Below are 21,004 nucleotides of genomic sequence, written 5' to 3' on the forward strand. Positions count from 1 at the left end.
TTCACGTCTAGAATGACTTGGAAGTTTACACACACACACACACACACACACACACACACACACACACACACACGAGAGAGAGAGAGAGAGAGAGAGAGAGAGAGAGAGAGAGATTTCAAGTATAGAGTACCACATGGACCCATTTCCAGCTGCGCCTTCTCGGTGTCAACCCCCTAACCACCTATTTACCCCTGGAGTGTGTTACCACAAAGACACATTTTCCCCCACAGGCCTGATCCCTTCCTGGAATATATTTTTCCCCTATGGACCTGTTTTCCTCCTTGGATCATTTTTATTCAGTGGATGATTTTTGCAAATGGAGATATTTTTCATATGGACTTATTTTTCTGTATGGACCTCCTCTTTCCCAATCTATCTCCTTTCCCGATCTATCTCCTTTCCCCATGAAACTTTATTCTCTCTTGGAACTATTTTTGCTCATGGAGATATTTTTTTTATATGAACCCATATTTACCATGGACCTATCCTTCGTATGAAAGTATTTTTCCCATGAATCTATATTTCCCACGTACATATAATCCTCCATGGACCTACGTTTTCCTATGAACCTGTATTCTCAGATGGACTTATTTTCCCAATGGACCTGTTTTCCACCATGTACTTATCCCCTTTGATCTATTTTTCACTCCATGGACCTACTTATCTAAATGGATTTGTTTTGTCCAGGGACCTACTTTTCCCTTGGAGGTATTTTTCCCATGGGGCTATTTCCACTAATGGACTTAGGCTATTTTCTCCCTAAGGGGAAACACTAAATCCAAACATGGACCTATTTTCCCTGATGGACCCTTTCTCCATTCATCCTTCCTTCTTGCTTTGGATTAATTTCTTATTTGAGCCCACTATCCCAGGAACATGTTTAATATGGACCTACTTTCTTACATGGACCTGTTCCTACCATGTAACTATTCACCCCATGGACCAATTTCCCCACTACCTTCCCACCAACCCCACCTGCCTGCCCACCCACCATGTCCACCCTACAACATTCCTTGCCTACCCACTTATCCCCCCCCCCACCCACCCACTTTACCGGCTGGCGCATCCAAAACCAGCTCACCCACTCCACCCACCCAACTAAATAATCCTCTCCACATACCCCACCCAACAATGCACTCATCCATCTACTCTACCGATTCACTTCACCGACCCACACACACCGTCCCTCCACCGAACCACTTCCCTACCCACTCCGACCTACCCACTTCACCGTCACGCTTATCAATCCAATCATCCATCCACTTCACTGACCCACCCGCCCAACCCTCTTCACCGACCCACTTCCCTTCCTACTCCGACCCACCCACCTCACCGATCCACCTATCCCACCCACTCCACTGACCCACTTCCCTACCCACTCCACTGATCCATCCACCTCACCACCCCACCCACTCTACCAACCCACGCCCCCACTCATTCCACCAATTCCCTCCTCCACCCTCTCCACTGACCCATCCCACCCAGTTTCCCACCCATTTATTCAACTCCATTACCCCAACCCACCACACCCCACCCAATTGAGCTGCCTTTAGGGGGAAGGTATTCATGCCTGCGAAGTGAGACGAAAGACAGACTTTAAAAAATGACAGAGAGAGAGAGAGAGAGAGAGCTTTGTCTGCCCTCCGGAGGTAATTTCTTTTGCTTGATGTGCCTAGCCGTTTAAGATGACATGGGGCCGGGTCGATTCAACTCCTCGGGCTGTTTAGCTGGATATACCCATCTCCCCAAACTTAGGAACATGCGCACTTTATCCATTTAACGTCCAGGACGTCTTTCATACTTTACTTTTGCTGCTTGTTGATGATTTATTCATCTTCTCGGGAGACACTTTTCTAGGTAGAAGGGTTAGATTCAGTTCAGCATAGAGTTTTCACGAAGTGAAATAGATATAGTATAGCCTTCATATATTGTTAGTACATGAGCCCATTTTGAAGGTGAGTAATATCGCTTATTCACAACAACAAGAAACTATATTATGTCATCGTAGTAAAGAGATTTTTGCTACTTAGAGACGATTATGTTCAGTTCTGGAGAAATTTTTCGTACTGGATGGGTTAGATACATCCTTTGTTGAGACTTTCACTAAAAGATGTCCTTCTTATGCTGAACGTCATTGACAGATATTATCTAGAATATAAACAAATATGAAGGACTCTGAAAGTTAAACTAAGATTTAAATTCTTTTTTACTGTTAAAATGCGCGCATGTCTCCTATGCGTTGTTATTGCTACCCCAGGCGATTTCGTTCTTAGAAATAATATCCTTTACACAAGTTCACCAGGACGCCTATTGTACTACGTACTTCTTGATATCTTCAGACGAGTATATAAGCTTAGAGGATAGTTGTGATAATGGAATATTATGAACAGTATCTTTTATCTCATTCGGTACCACGATATCTTTTCGGTACTGTTTCTTGGAGATATTTCTCGGAACCTCTGTAACATTAAAAGATTACTGACCCCGACTGCACGTTAGTGTGAACACTCGTCAATGTCTAGTGGATTAGTGAGCATGTTGTCGACTGGGGATTGCAGCGTTCAGTCCCATTGAAGGACACTTGTTAACCCGTCACGTCCCGAGGTTTTCCGCACCTCCGACATCCCCCAGTCCCGAGGTATTTTCGAATTTTTTTTTTTTGGCTAAAACCTTCGCTTTTGGTGAGAAACATCGAAAATTCATAGAGAAATCGCTCACCTGAGGTTTAAAGTGCCCAATCCAGGTAGGAGTTCCTCCTTACCTGAGTGGGTTTTCTAACATGCTGACACCAAAGAAAACGAGTTCTATGGAAGGGTAACTATTTTATCCACTCATAAACGGTATTTATTTATTTACTTGGTACGAATGTATATGTAGTATGAGAGTATATTGGTTTTCAAGCAGTAATAAAGGCATTATAAGCATTGTTTCACTCACTAACTAATCACCGTACCTGACCTTTTTTTGCCACATTACCTGATCATTATTTCTGGCTGTTTCTTCTTCTAATGCTATGTAAACATTGTCCTCCACATTGTCATCGATTGGGGAATCACTCTGGCCCTGAATATCTTTACTAGCCAGGTCACTGGTAACAGGTCCTTTGCCAAGACAATGGCATGAGGGGGGGAGGGGGGAGGTTATGCAGTGTAAGGCATTGTCCCTGCTTGGCATCTTGTAGAGGAATAGAGGAAGGTGTCCCGTGTATACATACGAAAAATCACATGCGAAAATTGAAAATTGTGCAAATTAGGGACCTTGCAATTGCACGACGTACTGGTACGTCGCCGGGACTGGCAAATGCAAATCGTTCCAACGTACCCATACGTCGACGGGATGGGGCGGGTTAACAGCAACAATGGTGTCCTGCCGGAAAGTGCTGCTCGATATAACAAAAGATTCTGTAAACAGAGGCAACCCCTTAACCACACATAGATAGGAGTGCATGTCAAAAACCACATCCTTAAAAACCAGTTTATATGATTCAACCTATGGGGTGGAGCCAAGAATATGGATGTCTTCATTGATGAGTGAATGCAGGTGTATTGCCCGTTTTCACTGGGTGCTCTGGCAATAGTTCTCCTAATTTTGTGTTCTCCTCCTTTCTTTCTCTAGCGCCTCCCCACTCAATTGCTGAAACTCGGAAAGAAGATTAGCTGAGTGATGATGATGATGACGATGTTGATTATTGATGCTGATTTCGACGAATATGATGGTGGTGATAATGATGAAGAGAATGATAGATGCTGCAGCTATTTTTGCTGTTATTGATGATGATGATGATACTTGTATTTTCGAATTAGTATATTTATTTTTGCGTTCACATCTCCTACGGAGCATTATTGCCTTCGCCCCCCCCCCCCCAAAAAAAAAAAAAAATGCGTCTTGGAGTGATCAGTGAACCTACACTAATCAGGTGCAGCTATACTGGGCAGGTTCAGTGTTATGGAGCACATTAAAATGTTCTAAAGTTATCAACAATATAAGAAAGCCAATAAATAAATAAATATAAATGGAATGACTCTCAGTTCGGCTTTTCTAGTGACTGTGTATCAAACATTGGTTGTGATCATTAGTAATGAGAAAACACAAAGCGCACTTGGAATTTTCTTTACCGGTTTTGTAAAATAAGGTATTGTTCGCAGTCTAGTTTAAAGGGAACTATTGATTTCGTTGCATTGCCGAGAGAGAGAGAGAGAGAGAGAGAGAGAGAGAGAACTCTTTCTCTCCTTTCTCCCCAACTTTCATTCCTCTTCCCTCTTTCCTCCCTTTCGTTCCTTCTTTCACCCTCCTTCCGTCTCTTTCCTTCCTTTTCCTTCATTTCCTCTTTTGCATGCCCTCTCCTTTCCTCCTGTTCTTCATGCCCTCTTCCTCCCTCCCTCTGCTTTCTCCTCCTTACCTCCATTTCCTTCCTCTTTTTCTCACTCTTGTTTCCTTGCCGTTTCCTTTCCTCTTTTTTTCTATCTCGCCCCTTTTCTGTCTTCCTCCATTCCTTTCTCCCTTCCACTGACCCCCTTTAAATTATCCTCTGTCTGTCTGTCTGTCTCTGTCTCTGTCTATCTGTCTGTCTTTCTGTCTCCGTCTGTCTGTCTGTCTGTCTGTCTCTCTCTCTCTCTCTCTCTCTCTCTCTCTCTCTCTCTCTCTTTCTCTCTCTCAAATTTCCTTTTCTTTTCTTCCAGTCCTTCGTCCAGGCTACTCTTCCTCCCTCTCCCTTCCATCGCATAGACTACTAGCCTACAGTCCCTCCCTCTTTCTACCTGACTTCACTCTCCACTTGTTTTTTATTTCTTGCCTCAATGCCCTCCCTTACGATGCTCTTCTTTCCTTCCTCTTCTTTGCCGCGTTTAGACTGGTCTCTCTTTCTCCCTCATTTCGTCCTTCCTTCCTTCCTTCATTCCTTCTTTCTTTCCTTCCTTTGTTCCTCTCTTTCTTTTTCTCCTTTGTCCCTCCTTCCTCTCCCTTTTTCTAACCAAGTATTCGTTATTCCCGGAATAATGAAGGCTCTGAAGTGTGTAAAGTCATTTTTTGGTGCCACCAAACTAGTGCATGGCAACACAGCCAAAATTTCAGGTTTCTCTAACCTAGCACGAGGGGGTGCTATCTAAGAAGAGAAAATATTCACCATTGCCAGATTTGAAAATATTAGTGCACATAATCTCATCTTTCAAGAATGTTCACTAGCACCTCTTTATTACTAGTATACTTCTGCATTTGGTATAACTGTGCATAGTAATACTGATCAGTATTTTAGCACAGTACTTATAAAACAATGTGTATATTTTTAAAAGATTCTCGAACTCTTAAGATAGCATAACTGGGCTGCGAAACTTAGCTTTCAGCGTCTCCCTGTTTATCATGATGAAATGGAACGACATTTATGTCTGTCACTGTACATTAATATTTTCTTGTGTTATTAAGTAAATGTCACCCCAAAATTACAACATAACGTGGGCGAGACTGAGGAGGTACTATAAACTATAATACATAAATTTCTAAGGAAGAGTTGCCACAAAGCCTCCTAAGCTGACGAGTGTACAGCCCTAGACAACACTAGATGGGAAGAGAGAATATTATAAAGTACTTGTGGTGAGGTCTTTCCCACGGGGGTAGTTTAACACTTGTACCCTCGCGTTCATGAGTAAGGTCCTGGTTCCTATTCTAAATAATGTAATTTCCCCACTTCTCACACCAGCCTGTGTAGTCGCTTGCATAGTCTGCTACTCAGCCTTTCGGCCATCGTAAGTGCTGTACATGTTCTGTTAGTGGCAGGTCACTGGATTTTTTTGTTTTTTTGTTTTTTTTTGAACAGGGACGGAGGACAGTGATTTTTTAGCAAGGATCAGTTTTGTGCACTTCTTTGAAGCGGGCTTCTTTTAGAAATGATGCCTTTACAGTGTCCCCAGCTCCTTTCTCTACTACTTTGGGCCCTTCATATTAGTTCCACTGTTTATCAGGGAAGTCATTTGTAGGTCTTGTTTTCCTCTCCCTGTTCAGGTGCATTAATATGGGTGCCACCAGCCTGCTCCATATTCCTCCCCTTGCCCCCTACATTGCTTACACACCTTGGACAGCAAAGATGATGGTGAGTCAGGGGAGGAGAGGGGGGGCTGTGGGTTGTGTGGGCAGATGACTTGTTGAAGAGATTTTTTTGTGTTCTTGGTTTCCCACACTTCCCTCTGTGATTACCGGAATAAGTGTTTACACGTTTCGGTTACCGGTACCAATTGTTATTGGTCTGGCTGACACATGATCCCCGCATATTCCACTATCTTGCCTTTTTTCCTCTCACTTTTTGTCCATTATCCTCACAATCCTCATTCTCTCCTCCATCCTCCCTCCTGTCGTACCTGTTGCAGTAGAGCATGGGTAGGAACTGAGTTGGGTACGGTTTGGGATGGACTGGGAATGTATGGAATGAGATTTAAGGAGGTGGCAGGGTGGGGTGGATGTTGCTGAGCCAGGGGCCACTTGGTTCCCAGGTTCTTGGTGTTCCTCAAGAATTGCTGCTGAGCAAAGAGCAGCTTCATTTCTTCTGTACCTAGATGATTTATCATGTCGTATTACTTCATTACGGGTACTATCAACCCAGGCCACAGCGTGTCTTTGTCTCCCATCTTTGGACTAGTAACTTTCATACATAAAATTCGTACATAGGAATTTCATATATGGTAGGATACTTATGAATGGAGTGTGGGAAATAAACGAGGAATTAGTTGGAGAACAGGGACGTTTCAGGAAATGAGGAGAGGAGGTTGTGTAGATCAGATATTCATTCTAAGATGTTTAACGGGAAAGTTTCTAGAGAAGCGAAGGCAGTTGTATGCTGCCATCATGGATTTGAAGAAAGCATATAAGTGGATAGACAAGAAATGCTGAAAATATTAGATATATTTAGAGTATATGGAAGGCGGTTGAATGCCGTGAAAAGTATGTGTGTGAGCACACATGTATTGCTCCATTCCTGAAGTTTATGTAATTCTTCTTGTAGCTCTTTACAAAAGTCTGAGTTAGTAATTCTCCTTTATATTTTTGCATTATCAGTAAACTCATTTCCAGTGTTGCTATCTGTATCATTTATATACACTAAAAACATAATTAGTGCCAGCACTGAGCCCTGTGGAACTCCGTTAGTCACTTCCCTCCATGACTAGTAATTTCCCCTTAGTAGTGTTCTCATTTTCCCTTTTTTTGAGAAAATCTTGCATGCAACAACACAGTTTGCCTCGGATTCCTCCTTGATGGTACAGTTTCCATAAAAGTCTTTGGTGCAGTACTCTGTCAAATGCTTTCTTGAAATCTAACTAGATGCTCTCCACCCATCCTTCTCTTTTCTGTAATGTTTCTGTTAACAGATTAGTAACACATAATTTTCCCTTTCTAAAAACAAACAGTCTTTCTGTTATCATATTGTGTTCTTCTAGATGATTTACCCAAACTTTTCTTATCAGCTTTTATAATACCTTGCTTACAACACTACTTGGTGATACCGGTAGGTAGTTGAGTGGATTATGACTATTCCCTTTCTTGAATAATGGAACAATGTTTGTTTTCTTCCAAATATCATGTAGTTTACCTTTCCCAAGGATTCCTTGAAAATTAAAGATAATGGTTTACTTAACTCCTTTGCACATTCGTGTAGCACCCAACATGAAATTTCATCAGGACCATTTGCTTTTCCTTTGTCAAATTTACTTAATTCCTCCTGTATTACTTTTTCTGATATTTGTATATCAGGTAATGTGCGTGTGCATGCATGTAGCATATCATCTCTCTCAAAATTATCTTCTTCTGTAAAAACTGATTGGAAATTCTTATTTAGTGCTTCACAAATATCCTTCTCTTGTTTATAGGTGATCCCTTCATCCGTAATGGATTATATTTTAACTTTTACTTTGGTTTTGCTTCGGATGTAGCTGTAAAATAGCTTCTGTTGATCATTTTATTTTTTTTTATGATGTCCTCCTCAAACTGTCTTTGGATTTCCCTCCTTAGTCTTGTATAATCGTTTCTTGCTTGTTTATAGTTGTTATATGCCCTTTCACAATTGTGTCTTCTGTATCTAGTCCACAACAAATCTCTTTTTTTCTTTTGATTTTGTACATTCAGTATTAAACCATTTCTTTATTTTCTTTTCCGCTTCTTTGTGCTGTGGGATGTACTTCTGGACTCCTATTTCATAAAGTTCACAAAATTTATATATGTAACAAAACTCTTGTCCTCTAAGCTCCTTTTCCCAATCAGTTTCTAAGAAGTACTTCTTTAGGTCATGGTACTTTCCCTTTTATAATTTAGGCTCTTTTTGTAACTTTCATTGCTGTTAATTATGTCATATGCAATCCTTAAGTTGCAATTTAGTACTGCATGGTCGCTTTTGACGAATGCTGGGTGGTACATTAAATTTTCGATATCATTTTCTTCCCTAGTAAATATACGATCTAGTACTGATGGTACATCAAGTCCTCTTTATCTGGTGCTTACCCCTACATGTTGCGTTAGGAAAAACTCCTGCACGAGATCAAGGCGCTTTTGGTCCCAACAGCTTTCTTGGCTTATTATATCGAGTATTCCAATTTATATTTGTATTAAAATCTCCAGTTAGTATAATTTTTTCCTATTTCTCCTCCATTCTATGTAGTAATGCTCTTGAACTCTGAATTGTACACTCTGCCAGATCCTCATATTCGTCTCTTTCCCATGTGTTTGATCTGGGTGTCATGTATAAATTTGCTCCAGTTACTTTCCCTTCACATGCATTGATCTCTACCGCAACCAGTTCTACTTGTGAGAATATATCTAGTTCTATTTCTTTGACCTTTAGATTTGTCTTTGTTAATATTATAATTCCTCCTTCTTTTTTTAAGTTCCTATTTCTTCCCCATATATTATATTCCTCACCCTGCCCTTGGGTGGGAAAGGAGGTCCGGATGATGATGATGATGATATTATATTCCCCTAAGTTTAGGATGTCATTTGATATCCCTGGTATTAACTTTGTTTCAGTTAGGCATATTATATGTGGTTAATTTTCTCTGATGTAATCACTCATCTCTAATAATTTAGATACAGTTCCATCTACATTTGGGTACATTAACTTAATCATCTTGTTTACATACTTGTCATGACTTGGTTCTACTACCTTCCTCCATTTTATTCCCTCCTGGCAATCCAATTACTTTGTAACAAAATGTATTCTTCTCATCTTCTGATCTTCCCTCGTTCTTTGTTTTTCCTTCCTCCCTTTTCTCTTTTAGTAATTACAGCTCCTCTTGAGTTAGGCATCCTTTTTTCAGCATAAGTGGTTTCCACATCATTTTTGTAGCTTTGCATCGCTTCATTCACCTGTTATTTTCACCTCAATATCACTGCTCTGATCTATCAGATTGCTTACATGCCTAATTGTCTCTGTATCATTTTTTAACTCTTCCATGATACTTTCGTGGTTGACTACTGTACTTGCCATTTCACTGATTTTCCATCTAAGTGAACCCACTTCTACTGTCAGCTCATCTATTGTTGTGTCATTCTTGTTGACTTCCTTTCCGAATTTTTCTATTTCCTCCTTCTGTATGTGCAACTGTTTGTTAATTTCATTAATTTCATTCTGAAATACCATCTCCAATCTGTTTACCCGTGTGTGTGTGTGTGTGTGTGTGTGTGTGTGTGTGTGTGTGTGTGTGATGGAGACAAGCAGGTTAAAACAGGCCTGCTGATGGAATCTGACTCTTATGGCAGTTAACCTACACATGGCAGAGCTTGCCATATTGGAGAACTCATTCGTGGCCTCCTAGCAGAACACATTTGCTGCCAAAGGCACAGATCCGCGACGCATTTGCAGCCTATTTTTTCTTATCTGTGTGTGTGTGTGTGTGTGTGTGTGTGTGTGTGTGTGTGTGTGTGTGTGTGTGTGTGTGTGTGTGTGTGTGTGTGTGTGTGTTTTATGCAGAAAAGTAGATGAGGGCGCCCACCACCGACTCATCTGCTTTACGGTAATTTACACTGAGTGACAAGCCTAAAGATTTCTTGTAACGCAGGAACCCATTCTTTTCGTTGGGTGGGAACCCTAATTATGATCAACAAAATGGTCCCCATAAAGGTTCCCATGCGAAGGGTGGGTGAGGTGTACACATGATGGCCCTCAGGGAAGGGCAAGGCTGGTCACCCTCGCCTTAAAAGATGTGAGTGAGTAGCTAGCCCTGGACCCCAGCACACCTGATAGGGAAAAATGACTGAAACCCAAGACATAAAAATGTAGTCTGCACAACGTGTTCTTTCCAATTAAAGCATAAATCAAAGCATAATTTCGAGATGCCCATATGAGATTTTGAAACTGAAACAGTATTTGATGGCAGGGTGACTTATATGAACTACAGTACTGGTACTTGTCTGACATACTCTTATTATACGAGTATACGAGTAGGCCTACTACTATCATTACTTACATGATTGTCGGGATGAATAAAAGTGTCTGAATTAGTATTTTTGTAAGAAATACAGACAGTTAGGATCTTAGTTCTATTCCCAGAAACCACACATCCGGTATAAAATTAGTAATACGCATTTATCATATTTACAACTGCACACTCAAACCTGAGAGAGAGAGAGAGAGAGAGATACAACTGCACACTGGAACCTGAGAGAGAGAGAGAGAGAGAGAGAGAGTCCCTTCCAGTTTCGTAACATCCCCTCCACCACGCCATGATCGACAATATTATCAGTTTTACCCTTCCAGTATGACGAAAACTGTGCATATCATTCTTACTATGGCTGGTTGATTATATTCAGTGTAGAGGATATCTCGTGTAGTGAGAGGGTCATACAGAGTTTTTATATGATGATACATTATATACATTTTGATTTTGTAACCGCAGACCATTTTATTCAGCTCTGAGGAGATTTCTAATTGTTAAGGGTTGGGGAGGGAGAGGAGAGGAAGTTAAGGTAGAATATACAACGGGAGGGGAAGAAGAAAGGGATGGGAAAGGGGTAAAAAAATAATGCTGGGGAAGGGTAAATACTGGGAAGTGGAAGGGAGGGAAATGGGTAGAGAATGAGGATGGGGAGTAGGAGGTTGATGAGTGAAAGAATAGGAATTAGGGCAGGGTTGTCTACAGAGAAAGAAGGCTTCGGGGAGGTGAGGGGGTTGTTGGTGGGAAGGGTTTGGAATGGGGGGTAAGGAGAGTGTAGGATGATTGGCTCTGAGGTTGTGAGGAGAAATAGCAAGCCTAAACGTGGAAATGGGTGACCGTAAAAGAAAATGGGTCTTGTTTTGGGAATTGATTTTTTACCCATTAGCGGAAATTGGAACCCGCAGTGTGTGTGTGTGTGTGTGTGTGTGTGTGTGTGTGTGTGTGTGTGTGTGTGTGTGTGTGTGTGTGTGTGTGTGCTTGCATTTGCTTCTGTTTGTCTTGTGTATAGTTATTCTGTTTGCGTCAGTGTCTGTGCGTATGCTTGTTTGTGTGTATATTTGATGCTGTTTGACTGTTCATTTTCTTTGTGTGTGCTTCTTTGATTCTCACATTGTTTGTACATTTACATATGCATCTGTGTATGTGTCCGTCTGTGTATTATTTATTTGAAGATTTTTGTCTGTGCATGTTTGTGATCGGTATCATATATCCTTCTCAACTGTGTGTGTGTGTGTGTGTGTGTGTGTGTGTGTGTGTGTGTGTGTGTGTGTGTGTGTGTGTGACATGGGACAAACCAAATCTGTACTTGCAGGTCAATTTCATTTGATAATATTTTCACTCCACGCAAAAGTATTTCGCACCATAAATATACTGAAAGTCTGACCACTCTTAACAATCGTACACCCACTTCTGTTAACCCATTCACAACGATGATCATTTTTTTATTGTTACAGCCAGAAGATTTTATTCAGCTTAATTTTTTTTTCTCTGTATGTCTACTGTATTTATATGCCGTTCCTGATACCACTTTACCTGGCAGAAATTTATTTTGCCCTAATCTCGGTATGGTTGGTGGTTGCAAACGAATCGTCTCCACGCCATTCTTTCCTCCGCCATCAGACTACCCGATCTCCAATTCACTGAGATATATTTGTCGAAAAAATAAATTAATTAACCACGGCTGAGGATTGGACTGGCGTTAGTAATTCTGCGAGGTCAGTGTCTGACTGGAGTACTAGTAGGTAACAGATTATGCCTGAATGCCTGAACACTCAGGCACCAATGACTCATTCTCAGCTAAATGAAATCGTCTGGGATTACTTGTAATGCAATAGTAAAGTTCTTTTTTTTTTTTTTTTCATGAGAGGGGCAGTTGTGACAGTTTAAACACTGGTTCCTCTAGTTCATTCTTAGACACGTATAATCGTCTGGGATCAGCTAGAATCCAAAGCTACAGTTGTGTTAAGCATGAGAGTGCTGATGGTGCCTTCACACTTGCAAGCTCCTATGACTCACTCTCATCTAACTTAAATCGAATGGTTTTAGAAGGATAGAATGGTGGCTCTAGAGCGGTTCCGACAATTGGCGTGACAGGGTTAACTTACAATATACAGAACGAAAAAATGCTACTTATATCAAGGACCTGCATCTCTGTATATACATCAGGAAGATCGATACCCAGAATTAACGCTTACCCATGATGGCGATGTACGAATGGAGAGGAGGTGTTTGATGGAGAAATTATGCATGTAAACATGTAAATGTTTTGTCTGTGCGTGTTTCATTCTGTATATACCATCGGGAGATCTAAATGAGTGCAAACATAAAGGTGCCTGTGAACGGTCGTACTACCAACACTCAATCTGCATGTGAACCACGTTTTGGATTCGAGCCTTAAACTCAGGGAACATACACCAATAGACGAGTACTCTACTGATCGAACCACCACAACTCCTTACTGTTCCTCCACGAGCCAGTTTTCTCCAGTAATCCCCTGGCAGTACTGTGTCCTGACTTCCATGTTTCCCATTCCTCCTTGAATATCAGAGAGTACGATATCCATCTTTCTCATCCTCCTTTGTTGTATGCTTCTTACAACTGTCACATAAAAGTAGTTCATTTAACACAGTCCACCGCCACAGCTAGAACGGAAACCTTGGAGAACTTTTCATGGGCACAGTAACCCAAAAGACTGCATCTCAATAGACCCTGTCACATGTAAACTCCCTGACTTTCAAGAGGAAGAAGAAAAGGAAGCTGATAATGATGATGATGACAATGAGAAGGAGGATTAGATGTCTGCCTGTGGATTGTATGAAGATCATTCAGGCAGATAAATAATCAAGACTGCTAAGACCCAATATTCCCTTAGAATACGACCTACAGCAGCCTATTTACATCTAGGTCACTAAATGTACAATGCACGTGGTGAGCTAGACCTTGTAGGGAAACAAACCAAGTCCTTCAGTCTGATCAACCCTCGAATCAGTCTTAGGTTCTGACAGCTGCGGGTTGAATAAGATAACCAATGCACCTCCAGCTCACCGACTTTCCACATTATTGGAGACTATTCTTTTCGCTGGTATTCTTAGTATTATTCTCGCGTCAGAGTCTCGCAACGATTCCAGGAGAAACGGAGACTGTGCAAGGAATCTGAAGGACTCAGGTTATGTGTCCTGGCATGGTCCATTGCTGATAGAATCGAATCTCCCCAATGGCGTCAAGGTCATTGTAAGAAACAGTAGCAGACACGCATTCATTGACACTTTTGTCAGAGCCCTTGTTGATGTTACACAAGGAGTCCCCTTAAGGTCTTCAGATCATCTTTATATTAAACATACCCAAGAGGCTTACCTCGTGGAGAAGTTTCCTTGTTGCGGATGCACACTAGACCTGTAAATTGGGGGAGCCTCTAGTTATTATTATTCCTTCCTTAGAGTATCCTGACGATTCTAGGAGAACCGGAGACTGCCCAAGGAATCTAAAGGGCCCAGATTATGCATCCTGGAGTGGATCATTGCTGATAGAAATACTATTCATATCTCCCTAATGGGATCAAGGTCACTATGAAACGTAGATGGAGACACTGACTGTCCATAGGACAGTTACAGAGTTTTAGTTAATATTTTTTCTCTCCTCAGAGTCTCGCAACGATTCCAGGAGAACCAAAGACTGTACAAGGAATCTGTAGGGCCCAAGTTATGTGTCCTGGCATGGGCCATTGCTGATAGAGAAAGAATCCAAATCTCATCAATGGGGTCAAGGTCATTGTAAGAAACAATAGCAGACATGCATTTTTTGACACCTTGTCATATCCCTTGTTGATGCTACACTAGTAGGACTTTAGGACCTCCAGGTCTTCTTCCCTAAATTATACATACCTTACCACATGGTGAAGCTTCCCGGTGGCTACTCAATAAAATCAACTGATCATTATTATGCTGGCCTCAGGGTCTCCCAACTATTACAGAATGTTACACAACAAGTTACCTTACGGTCTTCAGATCTTGTTTATGTTACACATAGGCTACCACCTCATGGCGAAACTTCCATATTGTGGATGCACGATAAGAGCACGAACCTGACTAATATTATTCCGGTCTCAGAGTCTTGCGACGATTCCAGAGGAACCAGAGGCTATGCAAGAAATCTGAAAGGCCTGGCATGGACCATTGCTGGTAGGAAAAAAATCAAATCTCCCCAGCGGGGTCAAGGTCACTAAGAAACAGTATATGGGAACTTGTGACTGTCCGTAGGACTGTTACAGAGTTCTACCTCTTGGTTTGTTTCCTTTCCCCCCCACCTAACTAATCACACACACACACACACACACACACACACACACACACACACACACACACACACACACACACACACACACACACACACACACACACACACACACACAAACTAATCACACGCACACACACACACACACACACACACACACACACACACACACACACACACACACACACACTCACTGACTCTCCCTTACACTCTCACTCTCCATTTACTCTACATACACGAGCCACCCTAAAGTAGGTTTCTTTTGAGTCTTCCACAACCTCGACAGCCATGCAGCGATCCTTAACTCATTCAACACGAGGACCTTTTCTTCGTTTTCGTTTTGCCATCTTTGGACAGTTTTGCTTAGCTGAGGGGAGAGACTTTCTGTCTTCCTTTGTTCATGTCTTACATTCATTTTTTGTGTAGTTTTCCACAAACATAATCTAATCCTTCATCGTATTTTGTAGTTTCATTCATCATATACACATTCTACTGTATATTGCCGTGATGTCGAGGGACGCCTTCGGGTGATGGTACACTACCAATATGATCATGCGCTGGAGTTACTTAGTAACACCAACATTCCCACTTCCCTCCCTTTCACCCGAAAGGAGGATGGTAGCCTGAGGAAGAAGCGTAACTTAGCCCTGCAGTTCATCAGGTTTATATACAGTTGGGCCTGAAGTTGCAACCACTACTACTGCTTTTTACATACCGTCTTGCACACACTTTACAAGACTCATTTACACTACAGTTATCAGACTTTCAACTTCCACTACTCATCTTCTGCTTATATATTTTTCTTATAATTCGTTTGATATTTGCAGTACTAAATTCCCCTGCCAGCCTCCCCATCTTGCCAAATTTTCATTTTTGTTTTTTCCTCCAGCACATACATCACAAAATTAATGCACCAGTTTTTGGAACTTCCATGCCTTTTATTTAAGTTTTTGCTTCTTCACACACACACACACACACACACACACACACACACACACACACACACACACACACACACACACACACACACACACACTCGCGCATGCAGATTCTCAAATTCCTCTACTCTATCTATCTATTGCCAGACGCCTCAATCCCGTTTGGGGTGGCCACAAACAAATCGCCTCCAAGTCGCCCTGTCCCCCGCCATTTCACTGCCCTGCTCCCAACTCACACACCCCTCTCTCATATACCTCTCCACCTCATCCCTCCATCTCATCCTCGGCCTCCCCCTCCCTCTTCCCCCCTCCACCTCACTCACATACACTCTCTTCGTCAGTCTTTCACCCTCCATCCTCTCCACATGGCCAAACCACCTCAGTGTGTTCCTCCTAACGTTTCCTATCACATCCACATCCACACCACAACGCTCCTTTATATCCTCATTCGTCAGCCTGTCTCTCCATGTGACTCCACAGGCTCCTCTTAAATAATTCATTTCCACTGCTCTCATTCTTGACTTGTGTCCTTCCAACAACGTCCAAGCTTCATTTCCGTACGTTAGAGTTGGTATTACAATACTGTCATGTAGTAACTTTTTCACTTCCATGACCACTTCCCTGTTTCTTATCACTGCTTTCAAGGAACCAGCAACCTTTCTTCCCTGCTGTACCCTTTCAAGCACTTCACCCTCCAAACCTCCATCCTTACTCAACACACTACCCAAGTACTTATTAAACGTACTCACATTTTCCAATTCCTCACCATCCAACCTCGCTGTACATTCACTGACTTCACCTTTCTCAAAGACCATCACTTTACTCTTCCTTACATTCACCTTTAGATTCCGTTTCATACACACTCTCCCAAACTCATCCACCAAGCCTTGCAGCTCCCCTTCGTCTTCACTCAACAACACAGTATCATCTGCAAACAACAGTACAGGGAGTTTCCAAACACTATCCTCTCTCACCAGGGCCACTCCAACATCCACTACCCTACCTTGTACCTCTTTTATTACCCCATCCATGTACAGATTGAACAACCATGGAAACATGACACATCCCTGTTTCAACCCAACTTTCAAAGAGAAAAATTCACTTGGTTCACCATCCACACGCACTGCAGCCTTCGCACCATCGTACATACTCTTCACAGCATTCAACAACTTCCCATCTACTCCATATATTCTTAACACTTTCCACAATCCTTGTCTATCCACCCTGTCATATGCTTTCTCCAAATCCATGAAAGCCGCATACAACTTCTTTCCTTTCTCTAGAAACTTTTCCACTAAAGATCTAAGAATGAATATCTGATCTACACAACCTCTTCCCTTCCTAAAGCCTCCCTGTTCTTCTCCAACTAATTTCTCTGTTCTTTCTCTAACTCTCTCTATAAGTATCCTACCATACACTTTTCCTATTATACTAAGAAGACAAATGCCCCTATGATTACCACACACTTCTTTTTCCCCTTTTCCTTTGTACAAGGGAATAATTATACCTGACTTCCAATCCTCCGGGACTCTACCTTCCTCCCAGGCCAATCTGCACATCCTCCACATCCATTCTACTACTATCTCTCCTCCATGCTTCAGCATTTCACCACACACTCCATCAATTCCTGGGGCTTTCTCCGATTTAACTTTCTTCATTGCTTCCACAACTTCTATCTTACTGATTTCTTCCTGTCTTCTCACCTCCTTCCTTCTCCCAGCCATTCCCCAGCCACTTATACTCGCATTACTTCCATCCTCTATGTTCAGCAATTCCTTAAAGTGTTCTCTCCATCTGCTCACTTTTTCTCCCTTCTCCACTAGTAATCTACCATTTTTATCTTTCACTCCCCTGCTAACTTCACTTCCACCCTGTCTTACTCTTTTCACTTCTCTCCAGAACATTTTCTTACAGTCCCTCCACTTTACACTCAAATTCCTTCCAAATTCCTCATCCACTCTCTTCTTACTCTCTCTTACTAATCTTTTCACCTCTCTCTTTCTTTCTACATATAACTCTCTCTTCCACCTCTCAACTTCTTCCACGCCCCTATTTCTCATCCATTCATTGTATGCTTTCTTCTTTTGTGCCACAGCCTGTCTCACCTCTTCAGTCCACCACGCTGTTCCTTGCACCCCCCTCCGTCTTCTCTTCCTTCCACACACCACATCACATGCTGCACATTTTCATTTCGCTTATTTATCATCATGCATTTGTTGTTATATTTCGCCTTGCAGATATTTTACTATATACTCTGTACTAGATTCAGGAACTTCCCTTCTTCATTATCTACTGTACATTATTTTTTACGTTTCTTTTCACACATGCATTACACAATTCTCAATAAATTTTTGCACTTCCATGTTTCATCTCTATTATTCGCTTTACACTTCATCTTAACAAAATTCCTCTACCAGACTCTGCAGTGTCTACTTCTCATCACCCGGCAGCACTGTATCATCCCCAGTGAGAAGCACAGAAGGTATCCAGTCATTGCCTCCACGTTTCAGAGCCACACCTCATGCTAATGTTCTCGCTTTCACCACCTTTCTTTCTCTCTCTCTCTCTCTCTCTCTTTCTCTATCATCGGCCTTGCTGTAGTACCGCCCCTCACACCGCAACGGTCTCACTTCATGTACCTCATATTCGCACCACAGACTATCCTTCAATATAACTGTCTCATTTTCACTAAACACATAGCTTTTGCATCTCATTTTCAAACAGACTTATGCAACATAACTACCACACTTCCTCCACTGTAATGGCACCTCTCACACCACGACACAATCCAAGCTCCTCATTCTCACAGCACACTGCCCACACTGTAATGTCGCTTCACACACACTAAACAGACACCTCATGCACATCTCTCACAACACTCCCTATCCCCGCAGCAATGTCACCTTGCATACCAGGACAGTCACCTTATGCTTATCACTTTCACAAGACATTTTCATCCCTATAAAAATATGCCGCTTGAAGTGCAGCAACACACTCACCTCATACACCTCACTCTTACAACCCACTCTGTCCTCACTGTAAAGCTGCCATTCACAGCACAACCCACCTCATGAACTTCACTCTCACAGCTGGCTCACATCATATCTCACTCAGAACACGGACAATCCAAACATAACATGAACAAAGTATTTCTTGAGAGCACTCGGCCAAAACGGCCAAATTTCTGTAGTCAGAGTGACACATCCAGACAGTCGAGTCTCAACAACAGCAACAACAACAATAAAAACTACTACTACTACTACAATTGTTGCTTCTCTTACAGATGGCCTCATTCATATAGGAAACGTGACAACATGTTCCAGCCAAATAATTTAACTCGGACTTTTCCAATCAACGCACCATCTAAATGTCAGATACAGATTGAGAAAGTTAATTAATTGAAAGTATTGGAGATAGATAGATAGAGAGAGAGAGAGAGAGAGACCACTAGCATAAATATAAACCAACCCCATATAATACCTAAAATTCATTTACTCTAACACGGCCTAGAATTGGTGTCTCTATCTTGACAGCTGAGATACAAAGAGCTTTTTACTAGAATATCATGCTAGTTATGAAGGAGTGGTATGGATAAGATGTAGAGCTGTAGTACAGTTTTTTTTTTTTTTTTTTTTTTTTTTAATGATCGTTCGCTGTGGAAGGACGAAAATCTGGGCCAGGTTAAGATGAAAGATGTACAGTAAGGGCGATGACCTGAAAAATAGTCACTTCCCTAATGTTACACAAGCAAAGACACATTAGTAAGTGAGTAATAATTGGCCCCCTTCCTACCCTACTCGCTTTTCTCTCTCAGCCGACTGGATGGACGGGGCCAGCTCAGTGATAATGGTCCAGCAGGCGTCACTCTAGTAAACAATTATTGGTGTTCCGCTTTTGTGTTCAGTCCTTGCTTTGATTACGTCCCTAGTGCTCTCTATATTTCTCTCAGTCTTTCTATTTCTGGCCCTCTTCTCTTGGGTAACTGTTGTTCTCTCTCTCCCTCTCTCTCTCTCTCTCTCTCTCTGGTTGAGAGAAGTCCTAGTAGTTAACAGTCACGTGTTGATACTGTCATTACGAGAGGCATAAGTGTGCATGAAATAAAATAGTGTCAACATACTAAGGGAGCTTATGTCTAACCCTCACTGACCTTCAACAAAATTAACTGGTGTTATTAACATCTTCAGTCCTGTGATGTACTTTGTTTACTTATTGTCACTGTCTCCACATAAATTTATTTATCTTAAGGGATATATTTTTGTGGTAAGGGGACACTGAAAGCTACTGTATATTATGTACCTCTCTAGTTCAAAGTCTCTCCTAAACCGAAAATCATCTGGAGATAACACGGGTACTGTAAAACACAAAATATGTCACGGAATAAAGGGATTAAGGCAAAAACAAGAACGTCTACTTTGTTCTGAAGGAGTAAAAACCAAAACTGGCATGAGATTCTAAATAATTTATAGTGGAATGTTTGGTATAGGGTGAATATTTCTCTGACAAAAGAAAAAAAGTTAAAATAATTCCACAAAAGAATCCCATAGGCAGTACAGTACTTATATTTCAGTAACGAATTTATCAGCTTCTTTGCGTACAAACAGTCACAGGAATGATACACAGAGGACACTTAAAGTGAGATGGCGGGATATGAATGGAGAGGTATGGTGGTGGGGAATACAGGACATAATACTGAACAAACAGAGAGAGAGAGAGAGAGAGACAGACAGACAGACAGTCAGACAGACTGACACAGAGGGAGAGAACCCTGTTTCTTAACCCTCATATCCCTACGCCGTTTATAAGATTTTTTTTACCAATTTACTTTTACAAACAGCTACCAGATACATCGTAATCAACCTAGAATGAATATTTATCTGAAATTTATTTTAAAAAGCAATCTGTGTTAACTGTGAAATGGTATGGAGAATTGTTTATCGTAAAAATTGTTTTTGGATCATATAGGCTCGACCCTAAGAGATCAGACAGAGTCAGATGCACGGCAGTTAACTTTGCCACAGGTCAGACATCCTGAAAAGTTCTCTTTTCACCATGTCAGACCACACTGGTAAATAACCCCGCCATTGTATCCCACATGACACCAGATGCACTATGCTCGTACCTCTACATCCAGCAGTCATGTATTATGCAACACACTCCAGTCTGTCTGTACGTCAGTTAGTAAGTCAGTTATATAGAAACTCTTATCCTCTTCTCCACATGTAATACCATAGCTATTCCTTAATCAGCCTCTTTTCACACAAGATAATCTCCATCCCCAGAGTACAGGCCCCAGCAAACACTGATACAGCAAGCACTTCTCAAATCATGATATTTACTCCTCTATCATTTCCAATTTTTAAAAAAATAATT

Source organism: Coenobita brevimanus, chromosome 52, assembly GCF_032717465.1.
Source record: "Coenobita brevimanus isolate Jiangsu-jjx chromosome 52, ASM3271746v2, whole genome shotgun sequence".
In the NCBI taxonomy this organism is placed as follows: Eukaryota; Metazoa; Arthropoda; class Malacostraca; order Decapoda; family Coenobitidae; genus Coenobita; species Coenobita brevimanus.